Genomic DNA, 24,263 nt, shown 5'->3' on the forward strand with positions numbered 1-24,263 from the left:
ACACACATATTTATGCATGTGTATTTTTGTGTGTTCATATTTGTATAGATATATATACACACGTGCTTATAAACATGTTTATGTGTGTGTATCACTGTATGTATGTGAATATATGTGCATGTATGTGTGCTGTATTTCTGTATGGCTATGGCTTTCAAAATGAAGTTTAGTAAATCTATCCTGAATAGTCTACATGTCCAAAGAATTAATTAATTTCACAAAATTTTCTGTTTCTCTGATGGACAATGCATAATACAAGTCAATTGGGGTTATTCAAAGATTAATTAAACATAGTCTTCAAGTAGTTTAACATCTGATAACCAAAATTAGACATTTTTATAATGATGATTTTTTTGAGTTAGAAAATGAAACATCTTCTAAACAAGCTAGAAAGAAGACTTCAGGAGTTTGAGGAGGGAGAGAGTTTACCGTGAACTGGGGCATTGCAGATAAACCTGGGTGAAAAAGGTAACATTGAACTTGTGACTTAAAGGATGATAATGTTTTGGTGACAGAGGGATGAGGAGTTGGGAAAACTCCATCTGCAGAGGGCTTTCATCAAATAATGATTCAACGTAGAAAGATTTATTATTCAAGGTCTAAGGCAAGTTATTTTTAAATCTGAGCATTTAATGAGATGCTTCTTTAGCTTTTAAACTTTTAATAATTATAATATCATATATATATATATGAACCATGTGTATTTATATAGCTATATATGCACACACAATTTTATATTATATATAGTATATATATTTATGCATGCAGATGGTTTAAAAATAATAAAAGGGTATGAAATTTCAGAAAATTCTCCTGCCCAACCTTTCCCATCTCTAGTCCAAGATCTGAGAGATAACCACTTTTAGCTCTTTCTGCTTTCGGTTCTAGAACTTGTTACCACATCTAAAAATATAATCATTATTCCTCTATTTCTTAATTTGTCATATTTATAGAGTATCTATTCATTCATTGGCATAAAAGATGAGCATTTTGGCCTGTGTAAATCAGTGTCCCTCACACAGTTTCTTCTTCCTTCTCCTGCCAATTTTAGTAAGTTGACTTTATTTTTTTCTCATTTGTCATTTTAGCATTTTTTGTTAAAATCTTTTTTATTAAATACTGAAGAAAATCAAAAGAAAATGTATGTATGAGATATGGCATGATTTCTAATCTTCTCTACATATAGCCCCCATCCTACTCCCTGTCTGACTCCTTCAGAACTATTTTGAATTATACATTTATTATTTTTTGTTTGGTTTATATTTCTACAAATATTTATAACTCTAAATAATATATTTTTTACTTTATCATGCTTTTAAGCTTGGCATACATAGACTTATATTGAATGCATTTCTCTGAAAGTTGCTTTTTCTGCTCAATTTCTGTCTGCAAGGTTTATCCAGGTGCTTACATATTGCTAGAATTCTTTTATTTTTGCTGTTATATAGAATTTCTTTATATGAAAAAACAATTTACATACCCATTCTGTTGTTTTATGTGCATTTGCATTAATTCCAGTGTTTTTTCTAAAACAAATAATGCTGCAATGTATACTCTTGAACACGTCTCCTTGTGCACAAGAATTAAATACTGAAGAAAACCAAAAGAAAATGTATGTATGAGATATAGCATGATTTCTAATCTCCTCTATACATAGCCCCTCTAGAGGCTACACACAACCTCTCTAGGTCAGAGGTTGGAAAACTTTTTCTGTAAACAGCCAAATGATAAATATCTTAGGTTTTGCAGGCCACACCCTGTCTGTTACATATTCTTATTAGTTATTTGTTTGATTTTTACAAGCACTCACAAATGTACAAAGCATCCTTAGCTCATGGGTCATGTAAGAACATCACCCAGCCTAGCTTTGGCCAGGACCACAGCTTGCCATTCCCTGCTTTAGGGCAATATTTTTCAGTCATTTCAACATCACTCACACTAAGTAAAACATTTCATATTATAATCCCAGTGTATACACACACACACACACGCACACACACACACACACACACACACACAAAATACATGAGTAAAAATGTTTTGTGAAATCATACCCATGCTTATTATCTATCACGTTGCCCTTTTGTATTCTATCCCTTAAAAAAAAAAAACATAGAAGTTCTGGTTATTACACGTTAAGTTAATTTTACAGCCCATTAAAAGACCCCTAGTTTGAAAACCATAATTTTACGAGTTGAATTCTTGAATCCTAAGGTATCTGCATCTTCTTTACCAAGTAAAAACAAATTGCTCTCCAAAGTGGAAGTAGCAATTTGTACTCCCATTGGAAGTGTATGAGGCCTGAGCCTGGAGGTGTGGCTTGTGCCTGCAATCCCAGAGACTCTGGTGGCTGTGGTGGGAGGATTGCTTCCTAAGCCACGAGTACCAGGCGGCAGTGAGCTATGATCCTGCCATCGCATTCCATCCTGGATGACAGAGTGAGATCCTGTCTCTCAATAATAATAATAAAACCCCACAAACAGCAACCACAAAAACACACATTAAAAAGTGTATGAATTCTTTCTTACAAGTAGTTTTGTCAGAATTTTATATTGTGGTTTTCTGTTAGAAATGAAGGTATCTCATCGTACTCTTACTTTTTATTTCTTTTACATTTTTAATTGCGGTAAAATGCCCATAACATAAAATTTACTATTTTACTGATTTTTAGCCGTACAATTCAGTGGTAATAAAGTACATTCAAATTGTTGTGCAACTGTCACTACCATTTGTCTCCAGGACTCTTTTCTAGAAACTGAAGCTCTGTATACATTAAACTCTAACTTCTTATTCTGTCTTCCCAGCAGCCCCTGGCAACCTTCCTTCTACTTTCTGTCTCTAGGAATTTGAGTACTCTAGAACTTGATGCAAGTGGAATCATACAATATTTGTTCATTTATAACTATCTTTTTGTGTACTTAGTTTGCAGTCCTCAAGGTTTATCCATACTGCAACATAAATTTTAACTTTTATTTTCCTAAATTTTAATGCTCTTGAGCATCTTTTCATATCTTTATTTGCTACTGACATGTTCCTGTCTATGATGTTTTGGCCTATTTCTTTAATTAATTAATTATAACTAGTTACATATTCTGCCTTCTACTTTTTTCACGTATTTACACTCCAAATATCATTTCCTAGTTGTGCCCAACATTGGTTGAAGGTGCTTTTGTAAGGTAAATGAAAACACTACCAACTTAGAACCTCTTTAAATTATAGCCCGATAGACTTTTTTTGACCACCCACAGCTTTAAGGAGGCTAGTTTGACCCTATGACTTCACCAAAACAAACAAAATAATGGTCCCCGAAGTCTCCTGGTAGTTTCCCGTGAGTTTCCCTGAGGCCTGCAGCACGTAGTTGGAGGAGGTTCTCCCATGAAGCTGAGAAAGCTGACGCTTCAAAGCCCCGTTCTCATGTAGAACCAGCTTCACATTTCTCAGGTTGGTATTAGTTTTTCCTTAAGGTTCTAGTGTTCTATAGAACTATAGGATGACCAGAGTGAAAAATACTATACTATATAGTTTCAAATAGCTAGAAGAAGGATACTCAATGTTCTCAGCATGAATAAATGAGAAATGTTTGAGATGATGGATAAGCTCATCACCCTTATCTGGTCTGCATCACAACAACACTATGTACCCCCATGAATATGTACAATTATTATGTGTCAGTTAAAATTTTTTAAAAAGCTTTAAAAATTGTATAAGCTCCAGAGACCCACAAAATGCAGAACTTCCTGGGTTCAGTCTTTGGGGGTGTGTGTGTTGTTGTTGTGTTTTGAGATGGAGTCTCACTCTGTCGCCCAGGCTGGAGTGCAGTGGGGCAATCTCGGCTCCCTGCAACCTCTGCCTCCCGGGTTCAAGTGATTCTCCTGCCTCAGCTTCCCGAGTAGCTGGGACTACAGCACTCGCCACCATGCCCAGCTAATTTTTGTATTTTTAGTAGGGACAGGGTTTCACCGTGTTGGCCAGGATGGTCTCGATCTCTTGACCTCATGATCTGCCTACCTCGGCCTCCCAAAGTGCTGGGATTACAGGCGTGAGCCACTGCGCCCATCTGTGCATGTTTTTTAACAGTCCCATTTTCCTTAGCCCTGGGCTCCATAGGATTTTTCTCTGTGCCTTGCCAGGCTTTGAAGATCATAATCAAAGTTCATCATTTTTAACAAATGGCCTTAAGGGAAAAGCCAGCTTCAGTCCACTGATGAGTTCTACCAGATTCCTGCTTTCACTTAGTTTTTGGCTTCCATATAGTTCTTATTTTCTTTCCAAATCACTGATGTGTTTTAAAATTTTTTTAAATTATATTTTATTTAGCTTGTATAATTGTTTCATATGGATGATTGATCAGATTATCTAAATGGAAGATTTAGAAAATGGAACTTTTGTAAATTATTTTGACTTCCAAGTAGGTGAAATGAAAACTGTTGAGCCCCTAATCTTTTCTTCGACTGACCTCTGTCTCTTATGCTTACCTAATTGCTTTAAGATAGAACTTACATTCTATTCTATGATATTTTATTATAATTAGGACATCTGTGTTTTGTCTGTATGTTGATTTGAACATTAAAAATCAAGAAATAGTATTTCCAACGTTATATTTATGTAAAGGATACTTGTTACAGAATTATTATAATTTGAGTTATAAAAATGATATCCATTATCACTTAAATTCTTATAGCTCATCAGGTCTACAACATCATGCCATATTGAAGCTTGAGCCAAATTGGTTTGAAAAAAATACATCACACAGGCGGCCAATCCTCATTATTTGCAGATTCTATATTGCAAATTTGCCTACTTGCTAAAGTTTATTTGTAGCCCCCAAATAAATAGTTGTTATATTTTCTCAGTCACTCATGGACATGTGCAGAGCTGAAAAAAATTGAGTTGAGCTACAGACATGTTTCCAGCTGAGGTCAAACAAGGCAATGCTCTGCCTTGTCTGAATTCTCATACTGTGACACAAATGTCCCATTTGTGGTGTATTTAGTGCCATGTTTTTCACAAGATATGGAGGCAACCTAAGCCTCTATCGGTGGATTGGAGGATATTATGCTAAGTGAAATAAACCAGGCACAGGAAGACAAATAGTGCATCATCTCACTTATATGTGGAATCTGAAAAAGATGAACTCATAGAAATACAGTGTAGAGGCCGGGCGCGGTGGCTCAAGCCTGTAATCCCAGCACTTTGGGAGGCCGAGACGGACGGATCACGAGGTCAGGAGATCGAGACCGTCCTGGCTAACAAGGTGAAACCCCCTCTCTACTAAAAAATACAAAAAACTAGCCGGGCGAGGTGGCGGGCGCCTGTAGTCCCAGCTACTCGGCAGGCTGAGGCAGGAGAATGGCGTAAACCCGGGAGGCGGAACTTGCAGTGAGTTGAGATCCTGCCACTGCACTCCAGCCCGGGCGACAGAGCGAGACTCCGTCTCAAAAAAAAAAAAAAAAAAAAAAAAAAAAAGAAATACAGTGTAGAATGATGGTTACCAGGGACTGGGAGTAGAGGTGGAGAGGGAGTGAATGGAAAGCTGCTCATCAAGAGATACAAAGTTTCAGATAGACAGAAGGAATAGGGTGACTATAGTCACTAATAATGTATGTCTCAAAACAATTTTGAGAATAAATTTGAAATGTCTCACCATAAAAAATGATAGGTAAGCAAGGTGATAGATTAATTAGCTTGATTTAATCACTCCACATTGTATGCATATACCAAAACACCATGTTGTACTCCAAAAACATATATAATTAGAATTTTCCAATCAGAAGTAATATCTGTACAAATAAAAAAGAATGCGATAGGTGGATAAAGACGTCCAAGATACATTGCTGAATGAATAAAACAATTTTATAATATAAGATTCTATGTTGAAAAAGCAATATATATCAAAACTCATCAAGCCATACACTTTAGGGTCTGTGAATTTTTACTTTACATAAATATTACCTTAATAAAGATACAATAATATATGAAAAAAACACAAAGAACACCCACATACTCTATGTGCAATGTATTAGTTTGCTAGGACTGTCATAATAAAATGTCTCAGACTGTGCAGCTTACACAACAGAAGTTTTCTCAGAGCTCTGGGAGCTGGAGTTTCTTTCTTTGGCCTGCAGGTGGCCACCTTATCTCGGTGTCTTCACGTGGGCTTTCTTCAGTGTGCCCACTTCTCTGATTTTTTTTCTTTTTTTTTTTTTTTTTAAGTACTCACTGCAACCTCCACCTCCCGGGTTCCAGCAACCTCCACCTCTCGGGTTCCAGCAAGTCTTGTGCCTCAGCCTCCCGAGTAGCTGGGATTACAGGCATGTGCCACCACGTCTGGCTAATTTTTGTATTTTTAGTAGAGATGAAGTTTCATCATGTTGGCCAGGCTGGTCTCCAACTCCTGACCACAAGTGATCCTCCCGCCTTGGCCTCCCAAAGTGTTGGGATTACAGGCGTAAGCCACGGTGCCAGGCCTGATATATCTTTATGTATTCAAATATGCTCTGCTTATAAGAAGAGCAGTCAGACTGGATAACCTCACTTAACCCTAAACACCTCTTTAAAGACCCTATCTCTAGATATAGTCACATTCTGAAGTACTGTGGATTTGAAATTCAACAAGTATTTTGGGGAGACCCAACTCACTCATGACACCCAGGTTCACCACTGTTAACATCCAGCCACATGTTTCTTATTACTCTATTTATGTATGCTGCCATTTTTTCCCTGCCACTTGGGAGTAAGTTGCACACTTGGGTGGTCATTACCCTTTAGTACTTCAGTAGATATTTCCTAAAAACAGGGATGTACTTCTAGAAAACCACCGTATAACCATCCAAATCAGAAAATCAACATTAAGATTAATATTGCCTTCTAACTCAAAGACCCATTTCAATTTTGCTGTTTGCTCCAAAAATGCTCATCAAGGATTAGATTCCATCCAAAATCCTGTGTACTGTTTAGTTGTCAAACTTCTCTGATAGCCTTCAATTTGAAAAATATTGCAGTGGTTTGCTTGTCTTCTCTGACCTAGACATTTTTGAATAGTATAGGCTAATTATTTTGTAGAATGCCTCTTAGCTTAGGCTTGTGGATTTGGTTCCTCCTGATTAGGTACCTGCGATAGAAATACAATAGTGATGCTGTGTTCCTCCTAGTGCCCCACAGCAGAAGACACACGATGACATGTGGTATTCAGTTTTATCGTATATTTAAGATAGTTTCTGCCAGACTTTTACACTCTAAGATTAAAGAATAAAGATTCACATTTATTAATTAATATTAGTTGACATTTTACTGTGTGGTAGACACTTCCCTTCTTTATTTATTTACTTAGTTATTTACCTTGGTACAGGCTCATGCATTCCTATTTTATTCCAAGTACTATAATCTGTTGCTATCATTATTTACTCTGATGCTCAAATTGTTCTGTGTTTGGCTTTCAAACAAGTTCCTATATCCTTTTGATATCTCTACATTTTTCTATGGGGGAAGTGCCACTGTAGCTTGTCTCACTGTATGGGCAAAGATTGACAGGGGACGGAGGAGAGAAGGTAAGAAATCTGGCCCAAATATTTCATGTACTATGATGTTTAGAATTTATCATTTTTTTCTGACACAAAGCCAGTCATGCTCCCCACACCTACCAGGGTAGATCTTGGAGCATCCTTGGAACTAGGCCTGGATGAGTAACTTTCACCTCCTCTGCAGCCATCTGTTTTATTTTTTTACTAAGATTCCTTCCCTCCACTCTGTCCCTCATTGAGAATTCTCTTGCTTTCCATTTTCCAGAAATATTTATGGTTTTCTCCTGTACATGTTCTCTACTCCACTTTGTATTGAAAGTAAAAATAAGCTACTTTTGAAACATGGTTACTCTTATGACTCATAAATAATATTATATCATAACTTCAAATTTGTACAGCATATTTTACAGTTACCAAGGATAAATCTTTTATCCTTACACTATGATGAAGGAAGATTAAGATTTTCCCAAAATCAAAAAAAATAAGATTTTTGAAATTAAACATGTTTATTGATATTTTCAAGTTCCTAGAATAAGCAAATGACATATCCACGGGCTAAAATCTATGGCTTTTCACTTTCACGCATTGAGTTGCAGTGTCTTCTTTCCTTGGAAGGTAAGGTCAGTCTACAGCCCCTATTTTGAATTTTATGACTGAAGGAGTCCTTAGCAGGCTATTTTCCATCTATATTAGACATTTTATCCTTATATTTTATGAAGTCAGGATTATTAAAATCCTTGTTAAGATATATACATTAATACCCAAATATTGTGTGTTTATCATGAAATGACACTTGTTGTAGAATTATGCACATACAATAATTTGAATGTAAAACTTCAAATTAAGACTTTGTAAGAAGAAAACTACCCTTGGTCAGTGATCTTTTTTGTCATTTTGAATATAGGAGAAAAGGTAATAAAAACATCTTGCTACCTCTTGAGAATGGCCTTGACACTAATATTTGTAAAGTGCTTCAAAGAAGAAAAGGGCTGACTTACTGGTGAGGAGATTGGGTAAATATAAAAAATTCTCTACTATGATAGCGATACTCTTAAATGACAAGTCAGGGAGGGGTTTATCAGGTTCTGTGTCCTGTCTCCATTATTAATAAACTGACATAGCTTTTTGCTTAGATGTTTGTAGTCACAACCAAAGGCAACGTGAGTTTAGCTTAAACCAGTTGAGAACAATTGGATGATTCAAAACCATGTATTTCTATAACACCAGCAGAATGCAATTAAGCAGTTTTATTTTAAGAAAACACTGAAAACAATTTTATCTAATAGCAAAAAGCCTCATTGGTGTGGCTGGACTTTTGGTATTAAAAATATTGTCCATGTTTAAATGCCATTATTTGTTATCAATAATTATCCCACTGGTGCATTTGGGAAGGGGGAGATGAAAGTGGTTTTTATCTCATTAGCATGTCTTCACTGTTAACTGTTTGTAATATTAGTTTGCTTTGATCTTCCTTTTGATTATAGTGTGCAAAGCTGATATAATCTGTTATTATTTCCATTAATAACTAAGTATCTCTTGTGGTTGACAAGACAATTTGTTATTATCAGACTGCCTTTATGCAATGCAAAGAGGTTTACACCCGTTCCCCCACCCAGCCTGTGTAAAACAACCGGCGTTTATCTGCTCCCAGCAGCCTGGAGACATTGCCCTCTTCAAAGAGGTTCCGTGAACGCCGCTGGACAAAGACAGGAAGCACCTTGACAGTGAGCTGGAGACTTGGGCACATAGATTCTAATCTGGATATAGTTTCTACCTCAAGGGGATTTGCAAATTGGACAATCTAACCAGGAGTATATTCTGGTGACCCTGTTTTGTTCTGTTTTGTTTTTTTCTTGAGGTTTAAGTTGGGCAAGAGAAGGGGGGTTAGAGACAGAAGTGAGATAGTGGTGGCGAAGCTGAAATTTCTCATGCAACAAGCAGAGTGTATTCTCATCATTATGTCCACAGCATCTCAGGCTTCCAAAATGTGAGTTCTGGCAGATTATGAAGGCAAAAGATTTGCAACTCAAGGGGCTTTATTGTCAAGTTTCTATATTTGTCTTGTGTTTAACGTCTCTGTCATTCTCATTCCCAGAGATTTTGAGATATTTGACAAATTTTGACACATACAAGGATAATTTCTCTCCACTTCCAAAATGACTCCACTTCCAAGAATAATACCATGGTTGACTCATTAGGAGAGAAAAGACTGTGAGTGGAGGTGAGTTCGAGATATGACAACTTCACATCTTTTAAACAGAGGGGGAGAATTTCAAAACACAAACTTTTTCTAATGGATTTAGTTGGCACTCTGACTTTATTATCTGCCAGTGGAAGTTTCATTTTCTCCAAATCTATTGGTTGGCAGGGCAGATTATATTCTCAGAAGTCTTGCTGGTCCTATAAATTTAACCCACCTCTAACAATAGCACAGGGAAGGTGAGGGAGCTACCTGAAGTGGCAAAGTCCATTGGAGGCAGCTGTTGACAGCTACTTGAATTCCCCAAGGCATGTTTTATTTGTGGATATATGTGCTGTTGCACAAAAGACATTGATGATCTTTGCATGTAGTCATGGAAAGCTACCTGCCACCATATTTGGATGTGTCAGAAAGAACAGAGAGGAAGGAATGAATTAGGTGAGTCAGAATGTCCTGACATCATTTGGGGCCTTTGCTGACCTCTGAGATAGTTGAGGGGCTTTTGGATGTTCTTTTCACCTTCGGGTTACTGAATTCATGGCAGAAGCCCCTAGAGATGGAAAGGATAAACAGAGTTTCTGTATGTCTTGACTCCACAGATTTCAGCTCCTTAATTGATCCATTCAGATGATGTCATAGTTGGAAGTACATCCTCTGGGCTAGGCTAGAGCAAGCTAAACACTCTTACTACTAAGGACTTACACCACAAGAGCCCCTTTAACTAGCACGGTTGGCTGTTAGATAGTACCTGGCTGTGCTGAGAGGTATTCACTCACTCTCACCTTAGTAACCAGTAAGAAGTGGAGAGCAACGACCTTTTTCTTCATGCCTGATTATAAGCCTTCACAGAGCTAAGAACTCTGCAAATGTCTTCTGTTTTCAGATTATGCCATAATTTAGGATGACTCTTATATTTGTGTTATTTTTTATTTAGAGCAAGAATGAGGTCTGATGTTTTTCCCTGAGCAAAAATGAACAATACAGTAGACATTTTGAGACCTTATGAGCCATGAGAAGTCATGGGGATTTTTCTTGGATTTCTTGATGTCTGCACAAACTAGAATTTATATTTATATATTAACTACCTTGATTTCAGCCCTTCTGCTTGCCCATTTTGGGAAGGAGGGTTTGGGGGACAGACACAGAACTTTGTCCACCCCAGGTGACTATTTACCCATGAGCTATTCTGACCCTTACTATTATATGATTGCATACGGAGATGATTAGCAGCTTAGCGGCTTTACCTTGACCGCCCATGCAGGGAAGTCAGTAACAACATTAAGCACTAAGCAGGGACATCATGTTCCATTTGTTATAAGGCGTGAAATTTATCTTCTGGGAAAGCGGCACACAGTTCTTGATGTGACTCACTTTAGTACAATAGAAATCAGCCATGATTTGTTAATTTCATTTGTCCCTTCACAAGAAAGTAAAAAAACATTAATTGTGTGGTGTTGGCAGAGGTTTTTCAGCCCATAAACTGAAATTTGACCAATGTTTTTCCAGAACACAGTCTTGGGAAGTAGATGTCATTAGTCTAACTTCAAAAGGAACAAAGGAACCATGTTTAGAGAAGCTGACTAACTTCCCCAAAGGTAGACCACTACTAAAGCTGAAAACACTTTTTGAAATGAAAGCTAACATTTTTTACATAAACACATCTTCAGCTATTGTTTTCCCTATTCGTTTCTTTATTGAAAGGAAAAGAAGAAAAAGCTCTAAAATTTTCAGGGAATTAGGCTCAGAGTGATTTTTGGAGTAATGGGCTTTTTGACATGAATTACCTGACTGTCATGGTTTAAATCATAACCATTGTAGAAGGTGTCAGAGAGACTGAGCAAGACTGAGGCTAGTTATTAAGTGTAATTATTTTATTGAGCTGCTGTTACTATAACTACATGTTAGAGAACATTATTTAAAGCCTATCTCAGTATATAATTTGTGTAAATTGATTGATAGGACATTTTTGTTTATCAATATAAAAACATTCATTTTTAGTTTGGAGATATGTACTCTTTCATCTTAGAGACTATCACTCTTGGCAATGTTTAAATTTGAGCTCCCCATCCTCATTTGACCACAGCCTTCTCCTGAGTGGCTTAGAAGAGCAGGATAACTGCCCTTGAAATGTACAGTGAACACATGGGCAAAGTACACCTGGACTTGAAGTCGGATGTAAGTTTGCAAATGTGTCTTTGGACACAATCATACGCCCTCTTGAAGTTCCAGTTTCCTCAGGACCCAAACTTTACAGAGATACTATAACAATTAAATGCCATATATATGTGAAAGAGTGTAACAACGTCTTCCAGAAATAGTAGGTGCCTGAAAAATATTCTTTGACTCTGTATCTATTTACAAAGCAAGTTGAAGTTATATGAATATTTTTTTTCCTAACTGATTAAAAAAGGTTTTTGGCTTTCCTTTACTCAGCAACCAGAGTACGCTGGTTAAAGAGTGAAACTGCTTAGATGTTTCAGAAAAGCACAAAAGCTACGTGGATTTTTTGTGACAGCCCAGTTCTGAGAGGACAGATGTGAAATTGTAAAACACTGAAGCATCTTGTATTCTGGCTACACTAGGCCTATACACCCTTCCAGGAACTCCTGTTATTAGCCAGGCTTGTCAAGAACTAATCACTAGCTTTCAAGTTTTGTAAGGATACTCTGAAGGCTTACTTTAACCCTACTATACACAAAAATGTTTGTATTGCTACCCACTGATAAGAAAACTATTAGCATTCATTAAATACAGCCATAAATCTCTCTCTTGGAAGAGCAATAATGCAGGCTTGCAGCTGCCATAATGAATGCAGTGTTTAATCTCTCCTTGGGAAAGTGTCCTAACTTCAGACCTCTACTATAGTTAGACACCCTGGGAAGAGCATGGCATTGTGGAAATGAGACTGATGACAAAGAGTTATACTCTTGCCTGATTTTAGGTCCAGAAAGCCTCCAAGTTACAATTAAAACAGAAGCCTTAATTTTAAAAAGGAAATGAAAAGTAAAGTGACTTGTTCAAAGATGGAATGTTAACATTTATTGTGCGCCTACAGAAATGACAGGCACAATAGAAGGAAATTTCTATTTGTACTAGCTCATTTTCTCCTTAAAACTACCCTCCAAGTTATTGTTGGAGGGTACCAATGTTGCAGAGGAGAAAAGAGGAACACAGAAAGATTGATATGGCAGCCCAGCGTCAGAGATAGAATCCAGCATAAGCAGAGTGAATTTAACTGTCTCTGATTCTAGATGCTACCAGGTGCTACTGGATGCTATCCCTAAGAGCAGTATCTTATTTTTAGAAATCAAACCTGTCTCGGTGAGAAGGAAGGTGTGAACTTCAAGGTAGAATATGGAAGTTTGGAACCTTGTTTCTATTTTGGGGAACATTTATAGCGTATCATATGAAGTCTTCTTTGTCTCACTTTACTTACACACTGTTGCAGGGCTCTCTTTGAAGAACAGCATCCCTGCGTTGCAGGACCCTTAAACTCATTTTGTCTGTGGGCTTTTCCTTCTATTTCTAAGTTCCCTGACTGGAAAACACCTTGTGCCCCTTGTCATCTGATGCAGCCACACAGCTCACTTTGGAGAATAGAACCAATGGCCCAGGGACAAGGAGAGGTCTCTTTCTCTACGGAACAATAAGAAAGGCATCACTTGAGGCTCTGCTAAATTAACAACCAGAAGGGAGAAGGCTTAGGCAGTTCAATGGCTCCTTGTCTTCCCCCTCCATGAGTTTCTCGCACAGGAATCTAAATTTCCAACATTTAATAACCTCTGAGTTTGAGCACATGGTAATGAATGATCTTTACTTCCAGGAGGAACTGAAAGAAAAGAAAAACCAACATCTCCAAGTCTAAGACATTACCTTCCCATAGGCAGTACCATGTAGTAACCACCTTCATGATGACCTTCTCTAGGCACTTCCCACTCATGGGAGAAGATACAAGATAGAGGTTGTTATGTGAGATTTTTGAGCATCAGGAGAGTGCTGCTTTGATAATTTCATTTGGAAAAATTGAAAGTTACCTTAAACATAAGCTTCAGCATCTAGAACAGCATGGTATACAAAAAATGGTGAACGTTTGCCTTCCAGTTCAACGAGGGAAGAGAAAATCTAAACAAAATAAAAACAAACAATTAATATGGCTTGATATTTCAAAAAGCTAAATTAAATTTGGCATGTGATCAACTTACTAACAAATCACATTAGAACATGGAGATCCTCTCCAAAGTGGAGAGCTGGTAGATGGGCTGACTGTGTCTTTCCAACTAGTGATTGCATAGACTGTAGAGCAGAACCCACCAGCTCAGCTTTGTTTGGTTGGCAATTCATCCTCTTTTGAGTCTATTCATAAATATTACACAGAAATAACAGCTTTAAACAAGCTTTATGTGTGATTGCTAGAGTTGGTTTAACGCTTTATTTAACACTACATGTTTAGCTTGCTTGAATACACTTGCACAGACGTTCTGTTCTATAAAGGATAGAAAAGGACATGAGGAAACTCTTGAAAGGAATTGTTCTTGTGATTATTTCATCATCTCTATCTCTGCAGAGTTTAAGTCTCTAACTTGGCTGTGAGTCATATGTGTACTATTTCATTTCTCTAAGAATGAACTAATAAGAATATCCATGTACTACAAAGAGAAAATATATGTGTATATGTTTGTTCGTGTGTGTGTGTGTGCATGCATGCTCTTGTGTACGTGTATGCATGCTCTTGTGTGTGTGTGTGTGTGGAGAGAGAGAGAGAGAGAGAGAGAGAGAGAGAGAGAGAGAGAGAGAATGGAGGTAGGAAAATAAAAAATCTCTCTTCAAATGAATTAAAAATAAAACCTGTGTGATCTTATGATGCTTAATAAACTATGGAAATGGTATTTTAGTCTCAGTAGGAGTTTAACTATTTGCATGTATTTTGAGTTCCCTTAAGGCACTTCCCAAAAAACAAAAAAGCAAAAGAAGATTATTAGTTTCCTCTGTAGGAGTGAGCTGGACAGATTCCACAGTTTAAGATGAGAGAACTCTGAAAGGTCAACGATTGGAAAGGAACCAGAAACAGACTTGTGTTTCGTGTTTCTTTTCAGGTGTAACACCTGGTTTTGGAAGGGCCTCTCTACTCTGTGGCTCGTATTCCTGCTTCTTTATTGATATGAAACTTATAGCAGAAAAAGATGGGGTCAGGTGTGGTGGCTCATACCTGTAATTCCAGCATTTTGGGAGGTAAAGGCAGGGGACATTGCATGAGCTCATGAGTTCTAGACCAGCCTGGACAACATGGCAAAACCCCATCTCTACAAAGAATGCAAAAATTAGCTAGCATTGTGGCACATGCCTATAGTCACAGCTGCTCAGGAGGTTGAAGTGGGAGGATTGCTTGAGCCCAGGAAGTTGAGGCTGCAGTGAGCTGAGATTATGCCACTGTACTCCAGCCTGGGTGACAGAGCAAGACCCTGTCTCAAAAAAAAATAAAGAGAGAAGGAAAGAAAGACAGAAAGACACAAAGAAAGAAAGAGAGAAAGAGAGAGAGAGGGAGGGAGGGAGGGAAAGAGAGAGAGAGAGAAGAGAGAAAGGAAGGAAGGAAGGAAGGAAAGAAGGAAGGAAGGAAAGGAAGGAAGGAAGGAAGGAAGAAAGGAAGGAAGAAAGGAAGGAAGGAAAGAAGGAAGGAAGGAAAGGAAGGAAGGAAGGAAGGAAGGAAGAAAGGAAGGAAGGAAGAAAGGAAGGAAGAAAGGAAGGAAGGAAAGAAAGTTACAGCAGAAAAAGAAATGCTCTCAGTTCCCTCCTGTGTCCCAAGATACTGTGAGCATTTTTTATTTTGAGGAGTGTCCATATTATTAAAAAACCCAGAAAAACTTTTTTTCCCCCTACTAATTTCCATTATACAAGTAGAGATTTTTGTTGTGTAATGGTGGCAAGCCAGATTGATATTGCTTGGCTGTGCCCTCACCCAAAATCTCATATTGAATTGTAATCCCTGTAATCCGCACGTGAAGGGTGGGACCTGATGGGAGGTCTTTAAATCATGGGGACACTTTCCCTTATGCTGTTCTCATGAAAGTGAATGAGTTCTCATGAGATCTGATGATTTCATTAGCATCTGGCATTTCTCCTGCTGGTATTCATTTTCTCTCCTGCCACTCTGTGAAGAGGTGCCTTCCTCCACGATTGTAAGTGCCCTGAGGCCTCCCTAGCCATGTAAAACTGTGAGTCAATTAAACCTCGTTTCTTTATAAATTATCCAGTCTTGGGTATTTCTTCATAGCAGCATGAGAATGGACTATGACACAGAGATTTTCCAATAGGCTCTACCAAATACTAGGAATAACACAGATTGTGGTAGGCAGCTTCATGGAATGCTGGAAAGTGCTGCTAATAGATTTCTGCTACTGGTTGATATTTACCAGGTACCAGCAGTCATCTGACACTTGTGTACAGGGACCTCAAAATGTTTCCAATTTGATGTTTCAACTTCTTGTTTTATTAATCCAGTTAGTTAAAAAAATCTGAAAATAATTTTGAGCATTTGCACATAGAACCAAAAAAGTCTGTGTAATAAGGTGTCATTGATTTTTGTTTCATTCCAAGTACTGCCTAAATTTATCCATGTGTATTCCCATATCACCCAGCTAGAATTTCCTTATTTACAGTGTTAAATTAACCTATTGTATAAATGATATTGAAGTTGAAGGAAAAACCATATCCCTGGAGTGCTTTCTCACACTTGCTGCATAATAAAAGTGGCAAATCAGATCTGTGAATTATTATTGTGTCTTGATAATAGAAAAAAGAAAAATTTGGTACTAGAAATAATGTACCATTATTTCCCAACCTCCCTTTACTTTGGCCCCAAATATTACTGAACACTTTAAAAATCATTATTAAAGATTACTAAAATATTAAAAATGACTCACAAAATGTGCTATGGTTTCTGTTCTTTTAGATCAGAATCATACCTCTGATACTTCAATTCACACTCATTCCAAGACATTTATTATGTCATTTGAACTTATCTGGTGCAAAATATTACAAGTCTGCAGTCTTACTAAAGAACTTACATATTTGCCATTGTTTTTATTTATTTATTTATTTATTTATTTATTTTATATCAACGGAATAATACACTGTGTGCTTTTCTATTATTTTATATCAGTGGAATAACACAATGTGTGCTATTACTGTCCATTTGTTTTATTTCAGAGTAGATATATGTGCTTATACCATAGTCTGTTTATCTATTCACATCATGTTGGACTTTTGAGTTGTGTCCTGATTTGGTCTGTTACCTATAAAGTTAATAAAACATTTGTAAACAGTTTTGTATATGGGCATAGGTTTTATTGCTCTTGTATAAATATCTAGGAGTAGAACAGTTGGATCATATGATAGGGTGTCTTCCAGAGAGGGTGTACTACTTAATGTTTCCATCAACAACCTATGGCTACAGCCTCCCAACACTTGATAAGGTCAATGTTTTAAATTTTAAATACTCCAACAGATATATAGGAGTATCAAATTGGGGTCTGAATTTATATTCCCCCTCTGGTTACTGAGATTGAAAATATATATATATATATGCTTTTTATGACCCATATATTTTGTTTGATAAAGAGTCTGTTCAAATATTTGGCCATTTTATTGGGTTGTTTGTTTAGGTATAATTGAATTTTTAAAAATGTTTACATAAGTCTGAATATAAAGCCCTTATTGTTTTCATGATTTGTAAATATTTTCTCTCAGTATGTAGATTTTCTTTTCATTCTCCTAATGTGTTTCAAACAGAAGAGTTTTTCACTTTTATAAAATTCAATTTATACATCTTTTAAAAAATGAATTATACTTTTGAAATTATATATGAGTTCTTTAGATACCCCAAATTCATAAAGATTTTCTTTATTTTTTTTTGTGCAAGTTTAAAAGTTTTAAGTCTTATATTTAGGTCTATGATCTGTTTTGAGTTGATTTGTATAGATGGTGTGAAATATGGATCAAATCATATATTTTTACACAAGGATATTTAATTATTCCTATAATTTGGTTTAAAAGACTGTGACTCCTTGACTAAATGATGTTTGCATCTTGTCACAGATTAATTAGGCATACATGTGTTGGGCTATCTCCGAACATTCAATTTTGTGCTATTGATATGTCAATATGATAGTGTCTTGAAATCAGCTAGTGTGATTCCTGCAGTTTTGTTCTTTTTCAAAATTGGTTAGGATACTCTAGGTCATTTGTATTTCTATCATTATTCTAGAATCAGCCTCTCAGTTTCCAAGAAAGCCTAACTGAATTTTAATTAATATAATATTAAATATTATCTTTGTTCATTTTCTGTTGCTTATAATAGAGTACCTGAAACCAGGTAAATTATTTTAAAAATAAATTTATTTCTTAGAATTACAGAGGCTGAGAAGTAGAAGGCCAAGGCCCTGCATTTGGTGAGACCCTTCTTGCTCTGGGGACTCTACAGAGTCTCCTCTCAAGGCAGTGCAGGGCATCACATGGCGAGGGGGCTGAGCATGGTAGCTCAGGTCTCTTCCTCTTCAATCTTCAAGTGCTCGTATCCTTATTTTCTGTCTACCTGTTCTATCAATCATTGATATCAATTATTGAGAAACATACATTGAAATATCTGACAATTGTGGACTTGTCTATTTTTCCTTGAGATCCTATTAGTTTGCATATTTTTATTAGACTTCTAGAAAAGCAATTTAAAGTTCACAGCAAAATTGAGCAGAAAATACAGAGAATTTATACATATTCCTATTTCCTTATATGCATGACCTTCCCCATTATTAATGTCTCATGCCATGGTTGTACATTTGTTAGAATCAATTAACCCATAGACACAGAATTATCACCCCAAATCCATAGTTTACATTAGGGTTCACTCCTGGTGTACATTCTGTGGGTTTGGAAAAATGTATAATGACATGAATCCACCATTTTAGTGTCATAAAAAATAGTTTTTGTGCCCTGAAAATCCTCTGTGCTCTGCCTATGTATCCCTCTCTTTCCCCTAACCCCTAGCAAATAGTGATAATTTTACTGTCTCCATAGTTTTGCCTTTTCCAGGATGTCATACAATTGGACTCACACAGTATGTAGCATTTTTAGATTGACTTCTTTCACTTAGTCATATGTGTTTAAGGCTCCTCCATGTTTTTTTTAATGGATTGAGAGCTCATCTCTTTATAAAGCTGCATAATATTCCATTGTATGGAAGCACCACAGTTCACTTATTCATTCATACATGAAAGGACATCTTGGTTGCTTCCAAGTTTTGACAATTAGGAATATAGTTATATACATCTGCGTACAGGTTTCTGTGTAGATGTCAGTTTTCAACTCCATTGCATAAATACTAAGGATACGAATCTCAATACCAAAGAGCACTATGGATGGATCATATGGTAAAACTATGGTTAGTCTGTAAGAAATGGTCAGAATGTTTTCCAAAGTGGCCATAGAATTTTTCATTTCTACTGGTAAAGAATGAGAGTTCCCGCTGCTCCATATCCTTGCCACCATTTAGTGTTATCATGGTTCTGGATTTTGGTCATTGTGATAGGTATGCAGTAGTACCTTATTGTTGTTTTAATTTGGAATTTCTTAGAGACATACGATGCTGAGAATTTTTTCATATTATTATTTTTCATCTATGACTTTTCTTTGGTGAAATAGCTACCCAAATATTTTGTCCATTTTCTAATCATAGTGTTTGTTTTCTTATTGTTAGGTTTCAAGGTTCTTTTTATTTTATTATTATTTATTTATTTGTTTGTTTGAGATGGAATCTTGCTCTGTCGCCCAGGCTGGAGTGCAGTGGTGTGATCTCAGCTCACTGTGACCTCCGCCTCCCGGATTCAAGTGATTCTCCTGTCTAGCCTCAGGAGTACCTGGGGCTACGGTAGTGCACCACCACACTTGGCTAATTTTTGTATTTTTGTAGAGATGGGGTTTTACCATGTTGGCTAGGCTCTTTTTCTTTCATACGAGTATTTTAAGAAATATGGCTTTTGCAATGTTTTCTCCAAGTCTATGGCTTGTCTTCTCATTCTCTTGATAGTGTTTTTAGAAGAGTAATAGTTTTTATTTTAATGAAGTCTATATTATTAATTACTCTTTTCATGGATTGAAACTTTACTGTTTGGCAAAAAGTGATGGCCAAACCGAAGATTATTTAGATGTTTTCCTATGTTATAGTCTAAGAATTTCATAGTTGTGCATTTTACATTAAATCTATAATTATTTTGAGTTAATTTTTTGAAAGATGTAAAGTCTTTTTCTAGATTCACTTTTCAATATGTGGATGTCCAGTTGTTCCAGCACCATTCCTTGAAGATACTGTCTTGTTTCCATTGTATTGCCTTTAAACCTTTGTCAAAGATCAGTTTGTGGTAGGTACATTTCTGGGATTTTTCTGTTCCATTGACCTATTTGTCTATTTTTTTTCACCAAAAGCACCCTGTTTTGATTACTTCCATTTTAGTAAGTCTTGAAAATTCATAGTGTCTGTCTTTAAACTTTATTCTTTTTCAATATTATATTGACTGAGTCTTTTGCTTCCTGCATAAACATTAGATTCAGTAAGCCAATATCCACCAAATGACTTGCTGAGATTTTATTGTGTTCACATTGAACCTACAGATCAAGTTAAGAACTAACATTTTACGCCGGGCGCGGTGGCTCAAGCCTGTAATCCCAGCACTTTGGGAGGCCGAGACGGGCGGATCATGAGGTCAGGAGATCGAGACCATCCTGGCTAACCCGGTGAAACTCCGTCTCTACTAAAAAATACAAAAACCTAGCCGGGCGAGGTGGCGGGCGACTGTAGTCCCAGCTACTCGGGAGGCTGAGGCAGGAGAATGGCGTGAACCCGGGAGGCGGAGCTTGCAGTGAGCTGAGATCCGGCCACTGCACTCCAGCCTGGGCGACAGAGTGAGACTCCGTCTCAAAAAAAAAAAAAAAAAAAGAACTATCATTTTGAAAATTTTGAGTCTTCCCATGGAATCAACCCAAATGTCCATCAATGATAGACTAAATAAAGGGAATGTGGTACATATATACCATGGAATACTATGCAGTCATAAAAAGAAATGAAATTATGTCCTTTGCAGGGACATGGATGGAGCTGGAAGCCATTACTGTCAGCAAACTGACTCAGGAACAGAAAACCAAACACGGCATGTTCTCACTTATAAGTGGAAGCTGAACAATGTGAACACATAGACACAGGGAAGGGAACAATACACACTGGGGCCTGTCAGAGGGAGTGGGAAAAGCATCAGGAAAAATAACAAATGCATCCTGGTTTTAATACCTAAGTAATGGGTTGATAGGTGCAGCAAATTACCATGGCACACATTTGCCTGTACAACAAACCTGCACTTTCTGCACATGTACCCTGGAACTTAAAATAAAAGTAACAGTTATAAAAGAAAGAAAATATTGAATCTTCCTATGTGTATTAGGCCATTCTTGAGTTGCTGTGAAAACATACCTGAACTGAGTAATCTAGAAAGAGGTTTAATTGGCTCACTGTTCTGAAGGCTATACAGGAAGCATAGCACCAGCATCTGCTTCTGGGGAGGCCTCAGGAAGCTGTTACTCATTGTGGAAGATAAAGTAAGAACAGGTATGTCACATGGTGAAAGTAGGACCTAGAGAGAGTGGGGGAGGAGATGTCCCAGACTTAATCAGATCTTATGAGTGCTCACTCACTATGGCACAGACAGCTCCAAGCCTTGAGAGATCTGCCCCCACAACCAAAACACTTCCCACCAAGTCCCACCTCCAACACTGAGGATTCCGTTTCAACATGAGATTTGGGTGGGGACAAATATCCAAACTTTATTATTCTTCCCCCTCTGCTAAGTCTCATGTTCTTCTTATATTAAAAAATATAACCATGCCTTCCAAACAGTCCCTCAAAGTCTTAACTCATTCTACCATTAACTCAAAAGTACAGTCTAAAGTCACATTTGGAATAAAGCAAATTCTTCCACCTATGAGCCTGTACAATTAAAAACAAGTTATTTACTTCCAAGATACAATGGGGGTATAGGCATTGGGTAAATTTTCCCATTCCAAAAGGGAGAAATTGACCAAAGGAAAGAGGCTACAGGTCCCATGCAAGTTCAAAACCTAGCAAGGCAGTAATTAAATCTTAAAGCTTCAAAATAATTTCCTTTGACTCCATGTCCCACATCCAGGGCACATTGGTGCAAAGGGTGGACTCTCAAGGCCTTAGGCAGCTCCACTCCTGTGGCTTTGCAGGGTTCAGCTTGTATGGTTGCTTTCACACCTTGTTGAGTATCTGTGGCTTTTCCAGGCATAAGATGCAAGCTGCCAGTGCATCAATCATTCTTGGATCTCATTCTCACAGCTCTTCTAGGCAGTGCCTCAGGAGGGCTCAGTGTTGAGCACTGCAACCCCACAATTCCCCTCTACAGTGCCCTGGTAGAGGATCTCTCTGAGGGATCTGCCCCTGCAACAGGTTTCTGCTTGGGCACATAGACTTTCTTGTACATACTTTAAAATCTAGAGGCTGCCAAGTCTTCACTTTGGTACTCTTCATGCTCACAGGCTTAACACCATGTGGAAGCCACCAAGGCTTATTGCTTGCACCAAATGGAGCTGCAGCTGTGGCCTGAGCTGTACTTGGGCCCCTTTGAGCCCAGGCTGGAGCTGGAGCTGGAGATGCTGGGATGGAAGAAGCAGTATCCTGAGGCTGCATAGGGCAGTGGGTCCCTGGACCTGGTCCACAAAACTATTCCTCCCTCCTAGACCTCTGGGAATGTGACGGAGAGGCCACTGCTAAGGTCTCTGAAATGCCTTCAAGGCCTTTTTCCCATTGTCTTGGCTATTTGCACTTAACTCCATTTGAGTCTGCAAATTTCTCTAGCAAGTGGGTGCTACACAGGCTGCTTGAATTCCTCTTCTGAAAATGTTTTTTTCTTATCTACAACATGGCCAGGCTGTCAATTTTCCAAATTTATACACTTCAATACCTCTTTAAATATAATCCAACTATAAGTCATTCCTTTGCTCCTGAGTGTAGGCTGCTAGAAGTAGTCAGGTCACATCTTGAATGCTTTGCTGCTTAGAAATTTCTTTGACCAGGTACCCTAGGTCATCCTTCTCAAGTTAAAAATTCCCCAGATCCCTAAGGCAAAAACATAATGCAGCCAAGTTTTTGGCTAAGGCATAGCATGCACGACCTCTCCTCTAGTTTCTAATGAGTTTCTCATTCCCATCTAAGACTTCATCAACCTGGACTTCACTGTCCATATCATTATCAGCATGTTGCTCACAACCATTGAACAGGTCTCTACAAAGCTAACCTTCAAACTTTCCCTCATCTTTTGTCTCCCGAGCCCAACAAACTCTTCCAACCTCTGCCCGTTACCCAGTTCCAAAGTTGCTTCCACATTTTCAGGTACCTTTATTAGCAATGCCCACTTCTTGGTACCAATATTCTGTATTAGACCATTCTTGCATTATTATAAAAAATATCTGTGACTGGGTAATTTATTTAAAAAAGGTTTAATTGGCTTATAGTTCTGCAGGCTGTAGAGGAAGCATGGTGCCAGCATCTGCTTCTGAGGAGGCCTCAGGGAGCATTTCCTCAAGGTGGAAGGGAAAGCAAGAGTTTGCATGTTCTAGGGCAAAAGCGGGAAGCAAGAACAAGTGGGAAGGGGAGGTGCTACACACTTAATCAACCAGATCTCACAAGTACTCACTAATTATTGGAGGACAGCTCTAAGCAATGAGGAATCTGCTTCTATGACCAAAATACCTCCCATCAGGGCCCACCTCCAACATTGGGGATCATATTTCAACATGAAATTTTGGCAAGGACAAACATCCAAACTATATCACTCTCCATGACATGAAATATCTCACCACTTATTTAGGTCTTTGATTTCTTATTCAGATTTTTGTGGTTTTCCTCAAATATATTTTGTACATAGTTTGTTAAATTTATGTCTAAGTGTTCATTTTTTATGGCTAATTTAAACAATATGTTCCTAATTTCAAATTCCAATTGTTTATTACTGATATACAAGAAAGCAATTAACTTTTCTCTTAAATTTTTATTCTGTAATCTTGTTGCAATTTTTTTATTAGTTTGAGAAGTTTTATTGTTGATCCTTTGCAATTTTCTACAGACAGTCATGTCATCTGCAAGCAAATACAGTTTTATTTCTTCCTTCCCAAATTGTGTACCTGTTATTTCCTTTTCTTGTCTAATTACTTTAGCTAAAACTTCCAGCCCAATGTTGAGAAGTGGAGAAAGGGAACATCCTTGCCTATTTCTGATCGTATCAAGAAAGTTTCAAATTTCTCACCATTCAGTATGATGTTAAGATTAGAATTTTGTAGATTCTTTTCTTTTTTGGTCAAGTTAAAGAAATTCCTTTCCATTCTTATTTGGCTGAGAAGGTCCTATTAGCTTTTTCTTCACGTATTTTGAAGCTGTATTATTAAGTACATAATTCTTAACACTTTTATAATTACTGCTTGATGAATTG

At 37.4% G+C, this 24,263-nt stretch overlaps 1 long non-coding RNA gene across 4 annotated transcripts in view; it reads right to left on the reverse strand.

The window, feature by feature from the left end:
- The window catches only part of LOC102128208 (uncharacterized), a 311,614-nt gene that overhangs the window by 162,490 nt on the left and 124,861 nt on the right, over positions 1-24,263 (reverse strand). For all 4 annotated transcript variants that reach the window (XR_006692095.3, XR_006692094.3, XR_006692096.3 and 1 more), the window contains one exon: positions 13,755-13,842. This is a non-coding gene — a long non-coding RNA (uncharacterized lncRNA). The remainder of the gene's footprint in view (positions 1-13,754; positions 13,843-24,263) is intronic.

This window comes from Macaca fascicularis, chromosome 14 (assembly GCF_037993035.2).
Source record: "Macaca fascicularis isolate 582-1 chromosome 14, T2T-MFA8v1.1".
NCBI lineage: Eukaryota > Metazoa > Chordata > Mammalia > Primates > Cercopithecidae > Macaca > Macaca fascicularis.